Source organism: Abramis brama, assembly GCF_963993115.1.
Source record: "Abramis brama genome assembly, chromosome: 15".
Taxonomy (NCBI): domain Eukaryota; kingdom Metazoa; phylum Chordata; class Actinopteri; order Cypriniformes; family Leuciscidae; genus Abramis; species Abramis brama.
The window spans coordinates 9792140-9798265 of NC_139977.1; the positions used below are offsets into that span (position 1 = coordinate 9792140).

General features: G+C 35.7%; 1 long non-coding RNA gene across 2 annotated transcripts; it reads right to left on the reverse strand.

Moving 5' to 3' along the window:
- Nucleotides 1-498: 498 nt before the first annotated feature.
- Nucleotides 499-4449, reverse strand: LOC311098145. Of its 2 annotated transcripts, none has more exons than XR_014609387.1 (3): nucleotides 3734-4449; nucleotides 2801-2886; nucleotides 499-1332 (listed from the first exon to the last, which is right to left on the reverse strand). It is a non-coding gene; the product is annotated as an uncharacterized lncRNA (long non-coding RNA). The 2 variants fall into 2 exon arrangements; XR_014609388.1 differs by having other exon boundaries at nucleotides 2786-2886.
- Between the last annotated feature and the right edge of the window lie 1677 nt (nucleotides 4450-6126).

Sequence of the window (6126 nt, forward strand, 5' to 3'; positions counted from 1 at the left end):
TTGTAACATGAAGCGCCGTTTTATATGTGTTAAACGATTGTCCAATCACAGCGAGTTCTGCGATAAAGTCACAGCCAGTAACAACCCAGCTGAACAGATGCGTCACAGTTACATGCCCATTTATGGTAAATGATGACAGATCTCTTCTGGTTCCGCCTGCAAGGGATAGATACCTTAAATATTGTATATTTAGGCTGTTAAACATGTATTCCTTCTAATTAAATTATAAAACTCATATTTAAAAACAAAATACTCCGTTCACATGATCAATGATACAAATTTGCTTTTTTGATTAGACTGATGCATACATTTGAAAGAGGAACTTTTTGCTAAGCAATGTCCTACAGCAGGGTAGTTTTGCAGTATTTTAATTAAAGATAATTACATGTTCTAAAGTGCTTCTAACATTTACAGTGTATGTATACTATAGTATATTAAAGGTATATCAATTATATTCATAAATGTAACAAAAGCACAAATGAATGGACACAATTTTGAAAGCATATTCCAATATTTAATGTCAAACTGTTTAAAGACAAATGTAGAGCCAAAACTACAGCACAAAAGTATAAAAATCAGTTAATTAAAAATATCCAGATACAGGGGCAATCTATTATAGTGACACATACATTAACGTTAAAAAAATTGCTATGATGAAGTTATATATTTACAAACCAAGAGATGAGATTCAACTTTGTCATGTGAAAATACATTTGTTTCTTCACTTTAAAGAACAAATAGGCAAAAATATAAGCACAAAATTTTACATTCTCAACTTTCATTCTATATCCTTGTGATTATTGGTCACTTTTATTGTAACTATGCAATGAATATGTCCTTTAGCAAAACACCTGATGAGCACTGACCCTTTTTTATAAAGGCATTAGGCAGAAATCAAGTACAGTTTATGAAGCTGAAAGAGAAAACAAAATGCTTTAACAATATGGAAAAAGATAAATCACTATTTTCAACATTGGTTCTGCATATATCAAAGAGATCACGAGGAGGAGTGGACTTCACATGAAGACTTTCAGAAACTGAGACAGAGCAAAGGGTTCACCTCGCTGGACACATCCTACACATGCCCAAACAACACCACCCAAACACAGTGATGAAGAGGACACCACCAGGAGGATGCAGGAGACAGGGAAGACCAAGGAAGACACAGAGACAGATGTTTCACAAAGACCTGAAGAATGTCAGTGTCCCATGGGAAGATGTGGAGAACCTGGCCACGGATCGAATATGTTGGAGGACACTTGTCGCCCAATGTGCCCGGCACAGGATTTGATGATGATGTTGTGAGTTTATCCATAACTGTGGGATATTTTTCTGTAAAGAGTGTTGCATAATTAAATGTTAAAAGCATTTTTATGTTATAAGTTCACTGATATGTGGGCATTTCTATGAATAAAAGTATGTCTTTAAAGGGATAGTTCACTTTGAAATTAATTTTTGATATGTTTTAGCTTACCTCAAGGGCATCCAAGATGTAGGTGTCTTTGTTTCCGCAGTAGTTTCAATTTTGATATTTTTAGGTCAAACCGTTCTTGTCTGTCAGTCATATAATGCAGGTCTATGGTCACTGGCTCAAAACACAAGCACAGAGTCCAAATTAAAACAATTCCCCATCGTCCAAATGAAACAATTCCCCATCATAAGTACACATTGATGGCCTAAGACACGAAACGAGCGGTTTTTGTGAGAAAACGAACAGTATTTATATTGTTGTTATCTCTTGAAAATAGCACACGTCCAAATGATCTGACGGCGCGGGCGGGTATAGATATATACACTAGATGTCGCTTGGCTACGGTTTCGTTCCAATTAACTGCAGTAGCCAAGGCGACATCTATGTATATATCTATACCCGCCCGCGCCGTCAGATCATTTGGACGTGTGCTGTTTTCAAGAGATAACAACGATATAAATACTGTTCGTTTTCTCACAAAAACCGCTCGTTTCGTGTCTTAGGCCATCAATGTGTACTTATGATGGGGAATTGTTTCATTTGGACGATGGGGAATTGTTTTAATTTGGACTCTGTGCTTGTGTTTTGAGACAGTGACCATCGACCTGCATTATATGACTGACAGACAAGAACGGTTTGACCTAAAAATATCAAAATTGAAACTACTGCGGAAACAAAGACACCTACATCTTGGATGCCCTTGAGGTAAGCTAAAACATATCAAAAATTAATTTCAAAGTGAACTATCCCTTTAATAGCAAGCAATAATCGTATGAAAATGATTTACATGCAAACGGGTAGGGCAGTGTAACTGATCTGATTACGACAAAATAATTGAGTATCTGATGTCATGTGACATGATAATGTCAGATAAGCTTTTCCACTCTTGCAAACAGAGGTAGGTTATGAGGTGTAGAGAGACATCATGTATCATTGGAACATAAACAGACGGGGACCAATTTGTAATAATTGTAATAAATACAATGCAATTAATATCAACTTTCTGACAGTGTGTGGGACATCCGACTACTTTCCAAGAAGGGGCTCAACTGATTTACAAATATCGCGATAATTGCGTACAGGAATTGAGGCAGTAGCCAATGACAGCACTAGGAGTAAAAGCTGCAGGATTATGTAGGAGTATACAAATATGTACGAGTATCATAAGAATTTGACAACTTGTTAAATCTTTTGAGTTATTAAGACCTTCAGACTATGTTCATACTGATTGGGCTATGGGTTTTGTGAGAAAAGGTTTAAGAAACAACAAATGCTTGATAAATTATTTGATTTAGGGTTAAAAACAATACATACATTGCAAATATTTACCTATACAGCTTTCTGTCTCCTCCGTTTACTTGTCCTCAAACAATATGGGGCTGACTGAGTCCGAAGGGCCCTTTTGGTCTTTTCATCTGAAAAAAAAAAGAAAAGAAAATATCATTATGTATAATTAATAATATATAGGATTATTTAAAGGACAAAGTACTGCCTTACAAATATTGGATGTTACATTATAAAGCATTAAAAGCATGGCAAGTGTTGTGTTTAATATGCATTTACAACAAATATCACTTTAAAACTACCAATTCTGGGGAATAGCATGGTAAGTTTTGTGATTACTGCCCTGTACTACACCAATCACAGTAAAACTAAGGTTACTGAGGTTTAAAGCATGGTAAGTTTTGTGGTTACTGTCCTTTTACCACACCTATCACAGTAAAATTAGGGTTACTGTGGTAAAAGCGTGGTAAGTGTTGTGGCTACTGTCCTTTTACCACACCTATCACAGTAAAATTAGGGTTACTGTGGTAAAAGCATGGTAAGTTTTGTGGTCACTGTCCTTTTACCACACCTATCACAGTAAAATTAGGGTTACTGTAGTAAAAACATGGTAAGTATTGTGGTTACTGTACATTTACAATACGTATCACATTAAAACTACCAATACTGTGGTAAACGCATGGTCAGTCTTGTGATTACTGTCTTTTTTACTACACTTATCACAGTAAAACTAATGTTAATGTGGTAAAAGCATGGTAAGTGTTGTTTTTACTGTGCTTCTACTACAAATACAACAGCACGTCACGTGACAGACGGTGTTTAATCACCCTGTTTAGAATTAGAAAGCAATGAAACGCAAAGCCTCCGTGGCGATGACAGATATAATGCAGTGACTGAATGTGAGCTAATCTTATTAATATCGACAAACAGAAAAGACATTATAACACACGTTAGGACAGCGTATTTATTACTACTTACCAACATCTGGCACACGTGAACTGATGCCAAATATCGCGATGTGTTCGGAACGAGACTTCTTCAGCGCGATTTCCTACTGATAAAATATGATTTTTAAAATATCAATAAACAGCAAAGCAATCCAGCTTCCCTGTCAATAAGATCGAAAAAATAACATTAAAAAAAATACATAAACCATGGTCCATGATAAGATAAAATCTCGTGAATTAATGTTGATTAAACAGGTTCTCTGCTGCAGCCCGATAGGCAGAAAGAATCGTGCTGTGATCACGAAAGACGCTTCCCATTTAAAATACATTAGTTTAAAAAACGTGCTGGTATTACGAAAATAACGAAATAAACGTGCCCGAGTCACGAATCAATAGATTAAATTATGTGACCATTCGCCCCCATTAGAGATTATGAGTTATGTTTCTGTACAAAAAAAATAATAATAATAAAAAAAATAATAATAAATAAAATAATAACACGTATTTCTGCATGCACCTTCGGCATCTGCACGAGATGGAATCGTGAATCTTCGTACGATTAAGGGGCGGGACGATGACGTTAACTATAATACATTTCTGCGTGCAATGCATACGCATTTTACATCAATAGAAGTTTAACGGGAGGGTTTTGCGTACCATATGAACGCGAAATGTGACTTTGGCGTGTAAATACTACGCCAAATGAAAATGAAAACTCGTGGTATAGATACGCAGTAGTAAGAGACTGGGTTGGGTTAGAGCGTTTACAGCTGTCAATCATATTACGTGACCATAATCCTGCCTTCTGCATGACGCGGTTCCCTACACTTTCTCATCTGAGCTCCGAGGAAAAACAAACACAAACATTTCATATGAAACTGAAGACAATTAGCTGTCTGATCGGCAGGTCAACTACCTGTAGTGTTTGTGGAGAGAAGAAAATGTGAAACTATTTTTAATTATAGTTATAGTTACATGATTTGCTATAAATTGGGTTTCTTGCATTGGTCAGTTACTAACCATTAACTTACACTGTGTCCTTAACCAGGTGATTCTCCTGACATAGGCCACACTGGATAAAGGTATGTAACTTTCAATAAATTATATTTAAATTATATAGCCTAATAAATTTACTGTAGTGAGGAAACTGGGGGTAAAGTTATAATCAGTTGGCAGTTTTTTTTTGTTCTTTTTTGCATTTCACAGAGTAAATTTATAGTCCTGTAAAAAAAAAAAGTGACTTATTAACGTGTATGCACCATATGTTGCTGTTTGCTCAAAGTCTGCCATTGCATTAGTTCCCATTGCCATGATAATCTATTTTTGTTGATCCCATGGTTACATACATTAGCTAAAAAATACTTAATTAGTTTACTTTCACCACTTTAAAGTCACATCTTTCTATTTAACATTGATGAGGCTGTGATAAAATCAAACTTACCTGATTACCTGTTGTGAAAATAACAAGATGCTTACCTGATGAAGCTGTAAGAATGAAAAGAGAATGCAACCAATCTGTATGCTTGCTGTGGAAAAAATATAAGTATGTTTACCTGATGAGGCTGTCAGAAAAACATCTGATCACCTTATCAATGATGGTGTAATTTTAGATTCTCTTCTTTTAATTCATCAGTTGCATACTCCCCTGAACAATTGTATGGCTCAGAACAACGGGCCTCAATATTGTCATATTTGACCAATCTACTTATGTTGGGATCTGTGTGATGCACAGGCACCATAAATTAATGTAAAAGTCAAGACACTCACACTGAAGACATAGTGCACACACAGTTTTGTTTAAAGATGTTAAAGTGTTGAAAGTAATCCTTCTCTGTAAAGTTCACAATCAAAACAAATGACTTGTGGTGACTTGTTAGTTGAATGTTTCTTTAACAAATGTGATTCGAGGGAATTCCAGGATGGACAAGGGCAATCAGTATGTAAACAGGCAAAAAATAGCTGCCGTCTTTCCTTAATTTGTAGTATTGTTTGGTTAAAGGGGTGGTATAATACCCCTTTTTACAAGATGTAAAATAAATCTCTTATGTCCTCCGAGTATGTGAAGTTTTTGCTCAACATACCGCACAGATAATTTTGTATAGCATGTAGTAAAAAAGCTCAGTTTTTGTATGTCCCTTTAAATGCAAATGACCTGCTGCTCCTGGTTGCATGTTCCTGGGGGCAGGATTTATGTAAATTTTAAGGTTAGTGATGTCACCAACCCGAGTGGAAGCCGTTGTAGTCTCTACCAGCCGTTTGTTGTAGTCCTTAAAAATAGATTTCTCTAAAATAAAATATCTCCCTTTGCTTTGAACTTTGAATGTTGTAACTTTGCAGATGTTGTTTATGCTCAAACAGCAACATTACACACTAACTAAAGTTAAAAAAGTGAAATCATAATCAACCATCCCTTTAAGATTACAA